The 19,182-nt window shown below is 49.7% G+C and overlaps 1 protein-coding gene across 2 annotated transcripts in view; it reads left to right on the top strand.

Moving 5' to 3' along the window:
* Nucleotides 1-19,182, top strand: part of Znf423 (zinc finger protein 423) — a 300,145-nt gene that overhangs the window by 155,457 nt on the left and 125,506 nt on the right. The gene's annotated exons all lie outside the window — the stretch shown is intronic.

Below are 19,182 nucleotides of genomic sequence, written 5' to 3' on the forward strand. Positions count from 1 at the left end.
GTCCCCTCTGGCTTGTATCCCTGATGCCTCTGTGCCTTTTGAGCTGGGGTACCACTAAGGGCTTGCTGGCCCTGGAGTCCCTCTTGGCCTGTGATCCTTACTGCAGCCCCTCTGATTCTTCTGTTTCCTTTCCCATGTTGCTATAGTGCTATCTCAGAAAACGCCTCCACATTGGCTCTCTTGGGTTTTGGCAAGCGCGTATGTATAATCCTCTGTCTGGAATGCTCCTCCTCAGATCCTGCCCTGGCTGTCTCTGTGCCGGCTTAAAGCGTCTGCTCAGCTGTCCTGTCACCTTGTCTCTTGCGCAGAGTGGTGCCTCCTCCTCTGTTCATCTCCTGCTCCGTCTGTGTCCATGGCACCACCACATGCTGCCTTACTCTACTCAGCTGGAAAACTGGGTCTCCTCTTGCCATGCTGAAAGCGTGCTGAGGGCAAGGACCTGGTTGTGATCCTGCCCTGTCCCTAGAGCCTTGAACAGGCTGGCGGAGCAGACACTGATTCATAACTGTTGAAGGAATAGACTGATACAAATGACAGTGTCTCTTTAAAGATGGCTTCCAGGCAACAGGTGACTCTGTGTCTTTTTTTCTTGAAGGATAATTGGCATTAGGGTATCTGTTTTTCCTGTCCCCAAGAGGTGTCAGCAATTGTTCTTTTAGGGCTCGTGATAAGCTGTTTTCTTCCTGCATGTTAAGAGGGTCCAGAGGGGAGCAGGTTCTCTATCACTGGAAGAGACCAAATTTAGTTGCAGAAGGGGTTTAACTTGAGAGAGAACTCTGTCTCCTACAGGGGTCCTTCTATGTTCAGGTTTTGTGCTGGGGCTCAGGGTCAAGACAGCAGACTTGGCTTTCTCTTTCACAGGATGTTTCCGGGGTGGGGTGTGAGTTAAGAGGCGATAAACTGGAGGGCTGAAGGGAAGAGTGAACTGGGAGTGGGGATGGTTTGCTGTAGTTAGCTTATGTGTAGTGAGGTCTTCCAGGCAATTTCCACTCAGGCTACCCCTGGTCTGGAAACGTCAAACCATCATAGGTGGTGCATGGAGTGTTTCCTAGTGCCAGGTGTTTGGAGCAAGGTGGTTCACCTATTTGTTGCAGCCAGAGAGACAGGGGGCTTTCTCCACCGATCTTCTTGGTGAGTTGCTGTAACACATCCTAGTCCACACAGCTGGTCGGTGGAACTGAGTTTGAGTCTAGGCTTTCTGGCTCTGTCCCCATGCCCAGATGCAGCCCCTGTAGGGGCTTTACACCAGGGACAGTGTGACACGGGGTTGACACTCTGTAGATATTTGGAGAGTGGTGATTTGATGGATGAATGGACGCTAGAGCCTCCAGGACGAACCAGAAGTCCTTGATCCAGTGTCAGTCCATCAGACAGGCAGATGGAAGTTCTAGCTGGGTAGGGGTGATAACCACTTGCGCTGGATCAACTCTTTCCCGAGAAGATGTCTGTGCCAAGGTCTGCTTTACCATGCCCTGTAGAGGGTTCACTTGTTGGCGGGTACAGGTACAGTCAGGCCGTTTCTGGTTCCTAGATTGGGGGAAAGGGGTCACTTGGAATATGTCTGTGGCCTGCACGCATTCACCCTCACATACCAGGAGCCTGCAGTATGTGAGATACAGAGAGGCAACCACTTCGGTGACTTTACCAGAAAAATGTGTGCCCTGCCTCTCAACCTCACTGCCGTGTCTGTCTCTTTAAGAGGAGGGAATCTCTGCTTATTATCTTATTAAGGCTGTTCTGCTCTGGTCTGAACAAACAGCCCCTTCCCTGCCTGGTGTCTCTTTTGTTTTAAGGATATTTCTCTAGGGATTCAGGCTTTGGCCAGCGGTGGGGCCATTCCTTCTGCCCCCTTGTCTCCACCACTCCCTTATGACCCTTGTTCACCCCCTGCCTTTTTTAAATAAAAGAAGGCAATGAAGGCCACACAGAAGACCACTCTAATTACATTCTGCCATAAAGTGTGGGCGTCCCACACTTGGCAGCTGGAGGGGCTCTGCTCAGGGCAGACCCCTTGAGTCAAGGTCAGAACTCCTCAGCCTCCATCTTACAGGGTCCATCTTGACTGGCTCCTGTGTCTTCTCTGTGGTAAATCTTATTTACCTATCCTGTGTTCATTTTCTCATTCTTGCATACAGGTTTTCATTCATATCATAAATACAAAATGCCTTCTTTGGACCAAGACCCAGACTGTAATGCTTTATCTGTCCGTCTGCCCATCCATTCATCCATCTGTCCATCCATCCATTAATACATCTATTCATGCTTTAGTTGCCAACTGCTTCTTATGAACTGGGGCACTGTCGTTAATGCCTGCCTGCATCCATCCATCCATTCATTCATTCATTCATTCATTCATCATCCATTCATTAGTTTTTGCCGCATTCCTGAGAGGCCCCAGGAGTTAGGAAAGCCCCGGTTTATCTAGGCTGTCTGAAGACAACTCTAAATGCAGAGTACCTGTGAGAATCCTTACAGCCCATTGGGAGATGTGGCCAGGAGAAGCAGTGTGACTGTCGTGTTGTTGAGGAGTAAGGAAGGCTCATGCAGCTCTGTCCTGCACCATCACTGACATCCAAGTGGCTCCGTGGAAAGGTGTGGTGGTACTCTCTCTGCAGATGTCCAGGGCTGCTCTGCACAGGCCCCGAGGTGACCTGATTGTGTCTGAGTTGGGGGTAGATGGCCCTCAGATCCAGTGACACCAGAATTTCATGCAAACAGGCAGCTGGATCCCCCACACCCTGCTGGGCTCTGTATTGGGGAATGTCACCCCCCTCCAACCACACAAGCCCCATTTTCCCAGTACACACAAGTGGTACCAAAGGCTTCTTTCATCTACTGAGCCTCAGTTTCCCTATCCACAAAATGTGTCTAGTGAAAGAAAGACATAGTCTCAGTGCATTCAAACAAGCAAAAAACGGAAGACAACTGTTCAGATGCCCTGTGCAGAGCTGTGCATCGCTGTGTCTGGAGGGGTGGGGCAGTGCCAGAGCTAGGCAGGGCAGGGGGCCTCCCAGGGTTTCCCCCAAGCCATTTGTAAGAATGCACAGCCCAATTTTGGGCATTGTTTTTTAGCTACATTGTACATTCGTTTTTTAGCTGCAATGCATTCCTTCTAATGGACATTATGAAGACAGCACATCAATTTTATTCATGTCATGATTTAAGACTGACCTTAGGTAGGTGGCACTGTCATACCTGTGGCAATTTAAAGGACCAAGGTGAGCTGTAGTACCAGGGCTTAGATCCTACAGATGACTTAGTGACTCCGGGATGCAAATCTAAGCAGGAACAGTCATTGCCAGACATGATTGCTACCTACCCACACCATAACACACACGTAGCATCCCTTAGGCTCCCTGAACCTGGAGCCTGAGGCAAGGATATGGTACAGATTTGGTGGCCCAGAGGCATGAGGGGCAAGCCTGTTTGGGGTGCAATTACAGATCTCCAGGCTTCATTTTGCTAGATCTTCCTCCTAGGTAACATGCTTATGAATGTCCCCGTGGGTGACCACTGGCTCCCTGGCTCCTTTCAGGTGAAGATCATCTTGTGGCTATTAACTCCCCTGATATTTTAGAGGGGAGAGCCCTGCAGGTGGTTTTGGGTTGGGGCATCAAACCCTGACTCTCAGACTGTCCAGTGTAGCCACGGTGATTCCGTTGAAGGAATCACTGGCTGTGATGTGAATCCTTGGTCTTTGTACCCCTCGATGTGCTCCTCTGGGAAGTGGATCCATGTTGGCCACAGAGAGCCTCTGAGGCATACTTTCTACCTGTGACATCTGTCTCCTTCTCCTGTAAGAAAGTTACGTGTTTGTAGCAGAGCCTGGAGAGCCGGGCTCAGTGTTTTGCTCACACCCACGGGACTGAGGACATGCTGGTCTAGCTGGGTAAGAGGCACAGGCAGGAGCTGACTTTGCTGTATTCTGGGGATGATCAGACCTGAAGAAGACAGTGTGCTGTTGACAGCTGATATTGCCTGGAGTGTGGCGCTGCAGAGACCTGAACCTGTGTAGGCCCCTCCCCATGCCCTGCCTGTGACCTCCCTCAGGTACTTTCCCTGAGCTCAGAGAACCCCTCAATGGTCTCTTGTGGAGGACTGCTGGAATGGAGCCCTGGGCAGCGTAATTCTCCTCCACCTTCACGGTACCCGGACCCTTAATGAGCACCTCTTTATACCTGTGCTCCCTGGAGGGGCCCAGCTGAGCTGGCCACACACTCTGGTATCACTTCCGTTCTCCTTTAGGGCTCAGGATTCATGCTTCCTTGATGTCTGCCCAGCGATGTTGATGACGACAGAGGGGTGGGGATAGGACTGGCCTGCACCTGGGTTAGGGAAAGGCTGTGACTTGACACCTGTGTTATTGGTCCCATTGAGTCTGGAAACCCCCAGCCACAGGCACTGCAGGGCAAAATGGGCCTGGGGACCTGACTGTCCTCTCTTCCAGAGGAGAACTGTATAGTTTGCCGAGAAGGAATTGTATTCTATACAGGTGCAGGCTGGGAGTCCCAGCCTTTGATTTACCAGGGGCCTGTAGTGCTTGCGCTTGAGAGGTAGAGACAGGGGTATCAGAAGTTCAAGATCTGGCCGAACATAGTGACACATCTCTAATCCCAGTACTCAGGAGGCCGAGGCAGATGGATCTCTTTGATTTCAAGGATAGCTTTGTCTACATATCGAGTTGCAGGTCAGCTAGGGTTATATAGTGAGGTCCTGTATGAAAAATAAAACACAATCCAAAAGCAACCCAAGTAAATAGAATGCCTTTAATTCTAGTCCCTGTTTAGGCTGGGGGGGGGGGGCTTGCCTTGGATGATAATGAACAGAGACCTGGGGTCACCTTCTCCCCAGTATGCTGCTGTGGCTTCAGGTTTATAAGTTCTGTGCTGGAAATGTGAGGTGGACTTGGGGCGGGGGGGGGGGAATGGGGGGGATGGAGAGTACATCATTGGCCCTAGAGTGCCCTTGAGGCAGACTTCCGCTTGCTGATTCTAGAACTGTCCAGCTGCCACAGTTCCTTCTGAGAGAGCAGATCATTCTGTGGTCCAGTGTGTGCCTTTTGGGTCATCCGTGCTTCTCTATACAGACTGGGGACATGGTGATTCCTTCTAAGACTGGAGGGAAGTGCTGGCTGCCGGGAGGGACGTGGTTGAGGGCTTGTGTGTCCCCTTCCTGGGTGTACTAGAGGTCCTCAGTGGTGCTACTTCCGCTGTCCGCAGTGATTTACACCTGTGCTGACAATAGCCCCTTCTAGTGAGATCTCTTCGAAGTGGGTTCTACTCACAGGCTGGTGATTCCTTATCAGTTGGTGGGAATTGGGGGCACTTGGAGCCCATTCGTGACTAGTTTGTTGTTCTGATGTCACGGTGGCTCCCCGGGTACTGTGAATTGTACTTTTGGACTTCTGTGCTTAATAATCATAGTGTTGACCTGGCCTTGCTTGCATCCTCCAAACTTCCTCCTGGGGCTGATCACCTGACAGCTTGCTACTTTGGGGCACTGTGTGCTCACCTGGCTTTACTTCCCTCTCTCCTGAGGCCGTCTTCACTGTCTGGTCCCATCCTCACCTCTTCTGGGAGTTTTGCAGCCGTTGTACCGTAGTATCACTGCTGTGGCTCAAATGTCACTTGCCCCACTCTTCTCACTTAGACACTTCATTCTGCAATTGGAGCCCAGCATCATTTGCTCTAAATTGATGGAGAACTTAAAGTAAATGAAAATCTTCTAGGCATAGTGGGCACCCATCTTTCCTCCCAGCCTTTAGGAGGCAGAGGCAGGTGGATCTCTGTTTGAGGCCAGCCTGAACTCCACAGTGAGTTCCAGGACAGCCAGACTGCATAGTGAGACCCTTTCTTGAAACAAAGTAAATGATACACAAAATCAAAGAGATCCCGTGATAGCATTCAGGAGCCTTCTAGAATGCCCAATCTGGGTCCAGAGTGCAAATAGAGCATTATTGCCTTTGGCCCTTCCCCAGGAGTGCAAAAGGTAGTCACTATTGCAGCATTTACGTCATCAACAGCATCTTGACACTCTTCCAGTCAGCACGGTTCCACCAAGTCAGGTACCCCATGTTTTGGAGAAAGTCGGTGGCGAACCTACCTGGTCTTCAGATCCCAATTCAAGAACTTCCTGCCTCTCAAAAATGCTTTTCTGTGCTTGTCTGATTCTATCTATGGTTGGTGCTGTATGGTAACACAGACTTCCTAGGGAAAGCCCAGGGGCATTGAAGCACTGTTCTCTGAAGACTCAAGTGAATGGGAAGTGAGGGACTGTGGCCTCATAGTTTCACACAGGGGCTCTTTGGGATGCTGTGGGGTGGCAGAGCTGGGCCATGAGCAGCAGGGTGGGTTACGTGGCCAGTAGAGGGCGCCCTTGGTGGGTACCATAGCTGAACACAGAAGCTGTACAATTGAAGCAGTCCAGTCTGAGTTAAGGCTTTCTTCATAAACCGAAGGTCATTCCAGTCAAGTGCCTCCCTGAGTCCCAAATTTCTAAGCTGTAAACTAGGGCCATACTGAAAGTGATCATTGCCCAGGATGGTGGTGAAGAGTCACGATGTAAAACTTAGGAAGAGCGTGGCACTATGCTGGCCACGGGGAGGGATCAGTGTCACTATGCCCCAAACCCTAAAGGATGCAAGGGGCACAGGGACTCAAACATTCATATACAGACAAGCAGTTTATTGAGGCTAAGGAGGGACACCAATAGATGGCAGGTGCCATTGGGGAGGGCTTCCTGGCGGCAGTGTCTCCAAGGACAGCTTGTGTTAGTCAAGCTGGAGCAAGGTGGTGTGCCAGGGAGCAGCAGAGGGCTCCAGAGGTTCAGCCACCTCCTTCCCAACAGAGGAGAAAGGCCATCTGCTCCCTCCATGGCCTCAGGGGTGTAGCTCTGCTTGCTGCGTGTTTGTCCCAGGAGCTGGTGCAGGGCATACCCACACCCTCCCACGGCCTCTGTGGGCTTCTGGATAGCAAGCAATTCTGACTTCTGATGTTCAGACTCATTTAAGGGTAGAAATGCTATCCAAACACTCCTAATCTCAACCGAAGGATTGTTTTCTCATGGAAAGCTTCACGTATATTTAATCGTTTTAAATTGTTCCGAGTACCAATTAGACTTTTAATTTTGCTGTTCCCTCCAGCGACTGGATAATGTATATGGTTGATGTTTAATCAGAGTTGAATTTTCCTTCCTTCCTTTCCTTTCTCCCTCCCTCCTCCTCTCTTTCTTTCTCTCTCTCTTCCTCTCTTTCTTCTCTCTGTTTCCCTTTCTTTCTTTCTTTCTTTCTTTCTTTCTTTCTTTCTTTCTTTCTTTCTTTCTTTCTTTCTTTCTTTCTTTCCAGAGAAGCAATGGGGATAAGACCATTTTCCTTTGGGGGTGGGGCAGTGCCAGGTGGCTCTGGATTTGAGGTTATCTGGGGTGGGGCTATGGGAGCTGCCTCCAGAGTGCCAGTCTAAGTCCCCTCCTGCCTGCCTGCTTTGCTAATAGCTTCTCTGTCTGGAGAACCCGATGCCGCGTTAAATATATGGATTATCCAAAAATTTCTGCAGCAATAGGGTGAGTTATTATTGATTCACAGAGCACGACAAAACATCGCTGCATGAATTAGCAAACAGCTGTTTCTAATTTGAGTTTAGAACGGTACACAGAGGAACTTGTTTCTCTGTTCGCTCCTTTCATTTATAATGAATTTTAATCACCGCTACAGGTGAGAAAAATGTAGAAACAAGCTTGTATCTTGTGGAAGAAACAAAGGAGAGACAGATGCTAACAGATTTCCAGTCTGTGATAAAAGGGATGTTTTGGTACACTTTACATGTAATTAGAGTGCAGCTGTCTACAGTCCCAGGTCCATGAACGTGGCCGAATGTGGGCTCTGCCGATCTCCAAAGGGAGTGAAGAAAAACAGTGATTCAAGCCGAAAGCATGCTGTTTTTTTCTCTAGTCAGCAGGGTGCCCTGTGCACCGGCCTTCGGCAGCTTCTTGAAGCTCTCAGAGATGACTTAACAGGGTGCTGGCTCCTGGTGCAAGCAGGCAGAGCAGTATGGGTTTGCAGGAACCCCCTTGATTACCAGTGCCCAGTGTTTGGGGAATTCTGGCAGGGGCAGATTGGGGAGCAGCTTCCCTTGCTGGCAGGTTTGGTTCAGATACTCCTCTCTAGCAAGCTTGAGCGCAGCCAGCTCTCTGTGAGTTGATGAGTGCTGGTTTTTTTTTTTTTTTCTGTAGTCTGTTTAATTTCTGTGATAAAATTCGAATGGGATTGCATTTACAATATCAGTGCTAAGTAGATTTGTCTAAGGAATGATGCAGCCAGCCGGCTGTGTGTTCTGCCAGGTTGGAGGTTTCAAGGGGAAAGATGACCTGCACTGTGAGTCTGGAGGCCTTGGGAAAGGCAGCCCCTGTGGTGCCATGCAGGGTAGTGTGGATGGGCGTACAAGCATTTCAGGGCTGCTGGGGCCTTGACTTTGCCATCTGTCATGAGTGTGTTGGTCTGGATGGCCTCAAAGGTGCCTTTCAGATGGTGTCCTGGGGTTGGAAGTCAGGGCTACATCTGGCCTCGATACAGGTCATTTCTTTTGCCTTAAAAACCAGCATCTGCAGGGTAACTTGTGGTCCTCAGCTCAGTTCCTCTTTGCTAGCCACTAAGGCTCAGGGAGATACTATCCCCGTCTCCTGGCCATCAAAACTGCCAAAGCTGTCTTATTACTCTGTAACCACCTTGGTGACCTGTGAGCCACCAACAACGGCTCTTCACTCCTTGCAGAACACTGATCATGGGTAGCATTTCATGGACACTGACTTAATTTCATCTGTAGGATAACAATAGTCGAGACTGTCAATGCCTGCATTGTACAGAGGAAGAAATGTGAGTTTTATCTGTAAAACTAAGACAGGATAATGAACCTGTGTAAGGTCTTATGAATGGGAGATAATGGGGGCAAGAGTGAGGCAAACCCAGTTGCTGACTGATCAGCTGCTGGGAATACAAATGCGTTCTGGGTCTAGGCCATAAGGACCAAAGAGGGAAACTTCCTGGGTTCGGGCATGCAGGGAAACAAGTGCCCTTGATCAGAAGGGGAACTGTGGCTCAGCTGTCCTGCGGCTATGTGACCTGTCCCTTTAGGACTTTCCCGCCTCCTCCAGGGATGACCAGGAGTGAAGGTGGACCTTTGAAAACCACGCAGTTTGTGAGTTCGTTGGTCTTCCCAAAATGCCTGATAACTGCACAGCTGCAGACTGCCTGGTTGTGGGGGAGGGCTACGGTGACCTGAGGCCTCCCTGCTCAGGATGTCATTTCTCCTGCTTCAGCTGGTCAAAAGCAAATACCATAGGCTTTGTGGCACTTCTCTTGATTCCTTCATTCATGAGGTGACCTCCTTTGTATATGAAGGAGGACCTTTGCTAGACGGAGATCTGGGGTTTCTCCTGGGATGCTCACAGGTTGGTGGTCATTGAGTTCATTGCAGGGTGCCTGCCTGCAGAAGCAAATGCACCATCATCAGCGGATGGTTTTGCCCAGATGGTGTGAAGTGCGGTCACCCAACGCAGGTTCCAGGTTGGCAGTAGCTGCCTCAGCCACTCAGGGCCCCCTTTCTTTATTTTATGCATATGATTATTTTGTCTATATTATATATACACACTATGTATATATAATGCATAGCCAAGGAGGCAGAAGAAGGTGTTGGATTCTCTGGAACTGGAGTTGCAGATGGTTGTGAGCCACCAGGTGGGTACTGGAAACCAAACCCAGGTCTCCTCTGCCAGAGCAGAAAGTGCTTTTAACCACTGAGCCTGCTCTCTGCCCCCCTCCTTCTTCACTTTCTTCTGCCATCCTCTGTTTGCAGGGACCACTGTAGAAGGTGGTGATCCCTTTATCTCGTTCTACAAAGGCTCAGAGAGGGGCAGTAGCTTGTCCAGTTCACACAGGTAATGAGCAGCAGCCCTTCTGAGTCTAGGGCAAGCCTGCGTGTACATTAGTCTGGAAGCTCTGCCATCTCTCTACGGTTGTCTTAGTTTCTCTACTTTCTTTTTTTTTTTTTTTTTTTTTTTTTTTTTTTTTTTTTGGTTTTTCGAGACAGGGTTTCTCTGTGGCTTTGGAGCCTGTCCTGGAACTAGCTCTTGTAGACCAGGCTGGTCTCGAACTCACAGAGATCCGCCTGCCTCTGCCTCCCGAGTGCTGGGATTAAAGGCGTGCGCCACCACCGCCCGGCTCTCTACTTTCTTGAGATAAGTCTCAGTGTGTAGGGCCGGACTAGCCTGGAACTCTCAATGGAGACCAGACTAGCTTTGAACTCAAAGAGATCCACCTGCCTCTGCCTCCTCGGTACTAGAATTAAACACATTTTGATTCTTTAATCCCGACTCTTTGGAAGGCTTATTAAGGTCCTCAACGGCAGCTCTTTGCTGTTTCATGACATTCTGGCAACCCCAGAGCTAGCAGGAAAAGGGAATGTTTGACAGTGGCCACCGTCCTGTTGGGGTACTGACGGGTCCCAGAGGCATGTGCCCAGGTGTGCCTGTGTGGTAAGGCAGAGGTGGGATTCCTGTCCTCTGTCAGTAAGAGTGCTTCCTGCAGCTTTCAGAGACCACTGACCTCTGCATACCCGTCTCTGCATGCAGACTCACACTGAGGCAAGAATGGTCCCTGCCTTTCCTTGCTGCAGTCTTATTGGGGACAATGACAACACCATATCCAGAAAAACCCTGAGCTCCTTGGGGATGGGATGGGAAGACTGGAACTGCAGCTATGTTTGGTGAAAACATAATTCTTATTCAGTATTTCAAGTGGGGCCAAGTTGGACACGGTAGCTTTATGGGTTTCTCAGATGTCTCCTCTCTCCCGCCCTCAGCTACTCCAATCCCTTTCCTTGGTGTGGCCTTTTGACTTTCTGGGAGCAGAGCCTTTGTCCTTTCAACACCCCAATTTGTCAGTTTAAAAATGTAATCATGACCCCTGGCATGAAAAGGCTCTTTCTTGTATTTTCTTTTTTCTTCCTTTTAGAATAGTTTTTAAAACCATCTAAAAGTGGTCTTAAAATGTAAACAGATAATAATGAATAAATAGAGGTTGGATTGATAACATCATAGGAGTCCAAGGGTGTAGGTATATTCCTCACCCTAAGAAACCTTGAATGTGGGGCAGGTTCAACAAATGTCCTGAATAGGGAGAAAAAAATCAACAAATTGGGGGTGGGGGGATCACAAAACTGAGACACCTACTGTTGTGACCAGGCAGAATGCATCACCTAGCCTGGGTCTTAGAGCCCCAGAGGTTCTAACAGACATGTCTACCCGAGTCTTAAACAGCAAGAGAGGGAATCCTTGTGTATGGTTGGTTATATAGTGCCAGGTCTGAGCCCTGCCCAGTGGTGACCTCATCACTGATGGCTCATGGCTCCACCCTCTGGGTTTGAGGTCCCCCCCCCAATCTGAGCCATCCTTTCCATCTGCAAACGGTAGCACACCTTTGCAGGGTAGCACACCTTTGCAGCTGAGAGGTTCTACTCTCCGCTCCTGCGTGTAGGGCTTGGAGCGTCTGCTGGACGGCTTTCATCTTGTACTCTTTCTCGCTCCCTGTTGGGCTAACCCGGCAGTGTTTCTGCCGGTATAAAAATTTTAAGTCCCTTGTGGCTCTCCTGTGTGTTTCATGGGGAATTGCCCTTTAAGACAAGAGGCTTCTCCAGAGGCAGTTCCTGAAGAATTTTGTCTCTACCGTTGGGTTTTGTTGAGATGGCTCGAGGACAGTGCTCCTAAGTCTCTCAGACACTTGTTTGGGGAAGGTCTGCGAGGTACACCCTTCATCTCTTATAAGGGCCTTCTGTGTGACTCACCCCTGACCTCTTGATTTTCCTGAGGTGGCAGCAGAATCCACGGCCACACCCTCTCTGCTCCTCTGCAGTGTGCCTTCCTAAAAGTAAAACAATTCGAGAATTTCCCAAGGATGCCTCCTGGTTCCTTTTGCACATTTCTGCCTTTAGTCTATGTCTCCTTTCTTATAGTAACCTGCAAGAAGAAGCCAGGAAAGCCTTCAACATTCTACCAGAAAACCCAGTGAATACCTGAGTTTTTCCATTGTAGGCTCTTCTTCTCGTGCAGCAGTTGGGGAGGGGGGTACGGGATGGGGACCACAACACTCTAGCCTTCTGAGAGCATAGTTCTTTTTGGTAAGCCTTATCCATACAAGTGTCCCAGGCCCTGGCTCATGCTGGATTAGGTTTCAGTCCAAGGGGATTTTAGTTTTCAGTCAAACGCTGCTCTCTTCCTTCCAAGTCTGTACCAACAGTCACCTATACCCATACTTCAGTTAACCTGCATAAGGCTGCCCACCCCTTTACAAAGAATACATTCCTCTTGAGGGTTTTTTCCCCCCAGCTCTGGCCACTGTCCAGCTCCTGAGTCACTTCCCTATCACTAGGTGTGTGATCTGGTGGCACCCCACTCCTGTCACCTAAGAGCTATACTGTTTCTTATTGCCTCTGTAACAAATCCTATGTACACTGTAGCTTAAAACAACATAAAGTCTAGGACTAGAGAGGTAGCTCAGCAGTTAAGAGCACTTAAGTGTCTTTTAAGAGGTTCAATTCCCAGCACCCACATGGTGGCTCATAATCATCTATATCTCAAATTCCAAGTGGTGCAATTGCATATATTCAGGTAAAGCGCTCATATACATAAAAAAAAGAAAAAGGGAAAAAAAACAGCAACATAAAGTCACTGTATGGTTCTGGTGGTCAGAAGTCTGATAGACACATAGGGCAAAGGTCAAGGTGGTGGCAGAGGACTTTTGCCACTCATAGAGTTACCACTTGGTCACTCGTGTGTCTTCAACCCCAGCAGCAATGGGCTGGCTTGTTCTCCACCTCCCTTTCCTCGTTTAAGGACCCAGTGTCTCCAAAGGCCTCTCCCAGATAATCCAGAACCATCTCTGTACGTTAAGGTGCTAACCAGCACCCCAGGTCACGGTTAGAGGCTCATATCCATTAGCTTTTGCTTAGCACCACCTCTGACTTTGGTTCTGTGAAGAGTCTGTAGGCAACCTGCTTCCTTTGCTTTCTTCATGGTTGTTTGGCAGCAGACCCCTACCACCAACTTTGCCCAGGATACGTCTGTGTATTGGATGGCTCCACTCTGCCTGAGATACTGTGGCTGGTTCCTTTAGATTTAACATGACCATTATCACCATGAAGTGGAACAAGAATGGCTGTAATGACACATTGGAGACCTTGACTTGAGTCATGGTGAAGAAACAGAACTTTATAGAAGATACTAGTTCCGTGGGAATGAGCTGTTGACATTCTGTCTCGGAGTGGGGTATCAAGACACTTCCCCTAGATTCCAGTCTCCATTCCTTCCTGCCCTGGCTGCACATAATCTTAGAAACACTAAGTTAGAAAAGGTGAACCCTCAACAGCTGCCATCAGTCACATGTCCTCCTGAAAGTGACCCAGTGTGCTCCTTTGTATGCCAGCTCGGACTGGATGAAACCTTTCTTCGGTCTGGACATTTCTTTTGAATTTACCAGGAAAGCCTCAAAACACCTAGGGTTGTGTACTGGAAGCTTCAGACTTCTTGGGGAAACTTATTATTGCTGATTACTGAAAGTAGTTCCAGGAAAAAGCCTCAGGTGGCTCTGTCCACCCATGGTATAGGGCGTTGTTGGTTCAGGAGGGCATGGTGGCGTCTCTAAGGCCAGCCACCATCAACTACACTCACCCCTGACAACCAGGGCCATAGACTCCCAGACTCAAGTGTTCTTCCTTGAAGGGAAAGCAGGAACATGCCCAGATGCCCCACACTGTGTGTATCCTTGTGTGTCAGAAAGCCACTAATTTGAGTTCTGACTGGCTCCACGGGAAGCGGTTTGTGTGTGCCTTACAGCATATGCGCGCAGGTCTTTCATGCTCTGGAGACACAGACTACTGGGTTCTTCTGCACACCCAGGCAGCTTTGTGTCTTCTTAGGGCAGCCTCACATCAGCTGGGGGTGCAACTGACCCGGCTGGCAACCCCTCTTCTGACCTCAGTGTAGCTGCACAGAACTTTTCAGGTCCTTTTATCTCTGCACCGACAGCAGGATTTGGGGAACCCTGTCCCCAAACCTCATTGCTCAGAGGATCGATCAATCCTTTCTTCAAGGTGGAACCCAGTGCCCTGAGACCATTCCATTCCCATTTAACTTTGCTCGTGGCAGACATCACCAGTTGGTTTCAACTTCTCTTCACACGGATGGAATTTCTCGGGCTGGCAATGTCCTGGAGACCCAGAACTTCCTGGGATTCAGCTATGCTCGTCTTGTTACTGAAGCAGGGGTCTCTGCTAAAGCTTTTTATGATTGTCTCTTCGTCTCAGTGCTGGAGGGTCACTTTCTCCTCTGCCCATGCCTCCTATGGCTGGATTTCATTTTTAGCTAATTCCTGTGGCTCTGATGGCTAGGCTACCCTCCCTCCAGGATCCTGGCACCCTCATTGATGTTCTTTGATGGGAGCAGCTATGAACTGTGCCCCCTACCTTCCTGGGTGGCTGTTCCATGATGCCTGCCAGTTTCCGGTGCATCCATTGCAGCCGTACCTTGCTGCACTTGCTGTGGTCACACCTGCCCCTAGCCCCCTGGCAGTCTCTTGAGTTTGATCCCACAAGCCTGGGATCCACTTGCTTATGCTGCAGATATATTTAAAAGCCCAGTTAATCGTCTTTTTATTTAATTGATTTTTTTAATCAAAATCTGCTCTTCTCTTATGCGTGTGTATGTGTGTGTTTTCCTCCAGCAGACAGCAGAAGTCTTCTATAAACCATTTCCTTCCAGGCCTCTTTGCTGGATTAGCCATTTTCAAATGAATTTAATCTCCATTTTGAAAGTAATTTTTCTTCTCATTCTGTTCTTTGACCATGCTCGTTCGAGAGGAGGGAACTGCTGAGGGGCTGGCATTTGTCACTCTATCTCCCATCTCAGCATTGTGGATGAAGCTACCAATTGAATAGGATTAAGTAGGTTTGTTTCCTGGCTCTACTGCCTGGCAGCTGGGTGGCACTGGGCAAAGCAGCCTCTGTGCGTCGTTTTCGCCTGTACATGGAAAGGAAGTAGTAATACGCCCAGCTCGTTGAACTGTTGACGACTGAATTAATGCGTGGAAAGTTAGAGAAGAATGCCTGGTTCGCAGAAAATCTTCCTTTGAAGGTGGAAAGCTGGCTGGATAAGGGAGGCATTCCCTGATCCTGCTTGTTGCTGAACCCTGACCGTTCACCTTGAAGGGAACCTTGAGATACCCTTGGCCCCATTTCCACTCTCCTTCCTTTCCTTTCTGTACTCCTGCCAGAGGCTGTGTGGTCATGCTAGTTCCGGGTAGTTGTGCTTGCTCAGGGGTGGGCATGCTTCTGCAGCGTAAGTGCTAACAGTGTTTGAGGGGTGTGTGTTCCTGTGAGGAACAGGAGTGTCCCCTTCCTCTGCTGATGCCCCTGTAGGTCCAGCGGAGCCCTGGCTCCTGCTTATCTCTCTAGTTTACTTCTGGTGCCATTGGCTAGATGTCTCCAGGGCACTTGGAGCAAGTGGGCGGAGAACCACCAGAGTCGAGTGATTTTTGAATAGCCGACTCTAAGCAGGGCAGCCAGTTTGGACTTCACAAGTCAGCATGCCCCTTTCCTCTGATTGGGCCCTTTCATTTTAAGGAGCCTTATTTTCATTTCAATTCGGATTATTATGATCTCAGCAGTGGTTTGGTTTGTTGATGGAGAATAATGCACTTCCTTTTCACTTTGAAACCTGTTTGCAGAAAATAAAGCCAAGCAGTCATCCCCACAGCGAACTTTGGGTACCTTGCACAACTGGGCAGGTCTTGATTCCCTTCATGGTGGTGGCAGTTGAACTGCTCATGTTAGCTTAGGTTGGGATACTGTCCAATTGGAAGATGCAGGGCTCAACTCTGTGAAGCATCCAGCTTTGTGTGACAGGCCGGTCGCTCACCCCTCTGACTCTCAGCATCCCCACCTCAAACAGGGGGTGCTCTCGCAGACCACCAGCCACAGGAGCTGTGAAGGCTGAAAGATTCGTTGAGATAACAGACATGTATAGTGCTGGCATGTGGGTCATGAACAATAAATGTAGCTGCTAAAAATAGCACTAGTGGTACTAATTAGAATTAATTATTATTATTGGCAAAATACTGCTTTTGTTTACCAGCTTTATAGAAGTATAATTTGCATGCTGTAACGTTCACTTACTTTACTGTTCCGCTCAGCACCTCTGTAGGCAGTCCACAGAACTGTATGAGCCTTTGCAGCTATGGCTAAATCCACTTCCGTTTCCTCGACAGACTTTGCTTGCCAGTTTGACATTGACCGTGGCACCCACTTTCAGCCTCAGGCGGTCCTGAATGGGCTCTGTCTGTGGACGAGCCTGTTTGCAACATGCGTGCCAACAGAACTCGAGTGGGCTTCCTATTAATTTCCTCATTCACCCCCTCACAGTGGTTCTTTTTTTAGACGTATTTACTGAATCTCAGAGGTTGAGAGGATCATCATGGTGTGGATGAGTTGCTGGGGGAGCTTGAAAGCTCAGGGGTGTAGGTAGCTGCCCTTTGGTCATCAGTTAGGATGAAGGTTTTAGGAACCAAGGACGGTTAGAGACATGCTAGTTCAGGCTTGTCCCAAGGGCAGAGTGCCTTCCTCATGTCACCTTCCTGCTTGTTCGTTTTCTCCACTCATCGGGTATCTAGGGGGCTTCTCTGAGCGTTGGTGGTCTCTCCCTGAAATGTATGCCCTGAACAGTTCCTACCTTTCTCTTTCATTGCTTGTCAGGATTTTGTTTTGGGGATCCATCTCAGTTTCCCCGTCTGTACAGTGGGAGTGCCCTGGTTCCCACCTCCCCAGAGATGGTGAAAAAGTCCCTGGTAGAGGCTGGGCACACTGGAGAAGTTCTGTGGCAGTTTGGGTATTTCTGAGCTAAGATATCAAAATAACGTAAAGCTAGCTGAGCCTGGCCAATGGGCAGAGGCCAAGCAAGTCTCTGCTCCATCCATCTCTTCCCCTGGGTCCCTTTGTCTGTGCCCCTCAGAGCCCAGCTGGCAAAGGCTGGGAATTAATAGGCAAGGGATAAGGCACCTCCCGCTGCGCCTAATCTAGGAAGCTGGTAGCGGCTGCGTCCTTCCCGGCCAAAGGGCCTGTAACGTGAGGCCCCCAAGAGAGAAGGTGCCCTCACTCCAGGAGGGCGTTCCTAGGGGTGCTGGGCTTTAGAGGTGAGGAGGCTGCTGGGAGACACAGAACAGAGGCTGTGGAAAGCAGTCTCCATCAGGCGGAGCTGGACCCGCGGTGCCAGCCAGGGGTAACTCTTTATGCTTTGGAAGCTGGGGGTGAGGGGGTGGGCACTGGGGCTGTGATGGGAGCCTGGGACCTGCCCAGTGCTAGTTACGAGGAGCTGTCCTGCCAGCTCTTGGGTTTGTTTTTTGTTGTTGTTGTTTTGTTTTGTTTTTGGTTTGGTTTTTCTAGACAGGGTTTCTCTGTGGCTTTGGAGCCTATCCTGGAACTAGCTCTGTAGACCAGGCTGGTCTCGAACTCACAGAGATCCGCCTGCCTCTGCCTCCCAAGTGCTGGGATTAAAGGCGTGAGCCACCATCTCCTGGCTGTTTTGTTTGTTTTTTTGAATAAGCTCTTGTGTTCGGCAGAAACAGCAGTGTGACTACAGAGAGCCTTGGACAGGAGCCCTGGGTCTGTGATGGTATAGTTGTGTGTCTAAGATGTGTGTTTAAGTATGAGTGTGTATGGCATCCATAATGTGGATGTTGTGACTCTGGTGTTCAGGCTGTATACACACATGCAACACTAAAGCAAGGGCGAGTGTACCTGTACCTGTGAATTAGTATGGGAGTGCACGTGTCTGTGATTGTGTGAACATATATATAGGTGTGTGTTTTGGGAGCTATGTGTAAGGTGTGGTGAGCACATGTTCTTAGGTATGTGAGTGGGGTTGGGGGCATTGTGTAAAGTGCGTGTGTGCGCGTACACACACGCACACACATGGTTGCCTGTGTTGGGTGTGAGGCTCTCCACCCTCTTCTCATCTTGTGGGTCAGGGGCAACTTCTGTGAGTTTTTTCTGAGGATTGAACTGGCCGGCTGGAGGCTGGCAGTGTGGCCAGGGGCCCTGGTCTCGTTCCTCGGGGTCACAAGACAAGGTCAGTGCAGCAGAATCTGGGCTTTTGTTTGTCTCTCCCCTGCCCGCAGCAGCCTGTGGTCTGTTTCATTCATTATTAAGTTTTAAATCCACTCGATGAGAAACTTGAGCCTCCGAACGCATTCCTGCTCGTGCTGGCTCTGTCCAACCCCCGCTGTGCTTTCTGAACTTCGCTGGCTTTATTTGCTGCGTCCTGTGTGCCTTTGTTTTCCCAGAAATGGCCAGCCCTGAGGTTTGTTTAGCTTCCCTCAGAGGTTGGAAGGGCCAGAGAAGTCCCTCTTGTCTCTGGCGAGCATAGAGTCCCTTAGATGAGTGAAGGGTTGCTAGCCCTGGGCTCTGGCCTTTGGTGGCCTGGTCCATCCTTATGGCTATCACCTGGGCTCCTGGGTGAGTGGGATAAAGCCGGGGTTGGAAACAAAGAAGACAACTCCTTGGAGACACTGACTGGGTACCTCAGGTCTTCCTTTCTGCCCTCAGCTTGCTTCATTTGCATCCTGGAGTCTGATGTTGGGGGCCCTGCACCCCTTGTTTCCAACTTCTTCACTCCCCATCCATGGATATGATGGTACTGTTAAAATCAAGGGTATTTTCTGTCCTTGCTAAAATTGGTGCCCAAAGGATCAGTTGGATTCCTCTTAAAACTGGGGGCCTGGAGGCTAGGGCCTGAGGGCTGATGGAAGTTGACTCCCAGATGTGGTTGGAATTAGGAGACTTGGATTCCTTTTGGCCTATGGGACTGATGGTCTGTGAGGTCATTTCCGGTGACTTTGTCCAGGCTGCCCCTCCCCCCCACCACTACCAGGGAAGTGGCTGCTGGCTGTTCCTCTCGTGGGGGTGTACTGCATCCAGCCAGGTTCAGACAGGTGTCATCGCGGAAAAGACACTTTCTTTCAGTACCCTGTCACCTCTCTGCCGTGTCCTGTGGATGGGAAGGCCTGTATGTCCACTTACTTCCGGCCCCATCATCCGTCCGCCCCTGCAGCAGCTGGCCAGCTGCACAGCTTCTGCCGAGAGCTGTCGA

The sequence above is a fragment of the Chionomys nivalis genome, chromosome 21 (assembly GCF_950005125.1).
Source record: "Chionomys nivalis chromosome 21, mChiNiv1.1, whole genome shotgun sequence".
Taxonomy (NCBI): Eukaryota; Metazoa; Chordata; class Mammalia; order Rodentia; family Cricetidae; genus Chionomys; species Chionomys nivalis.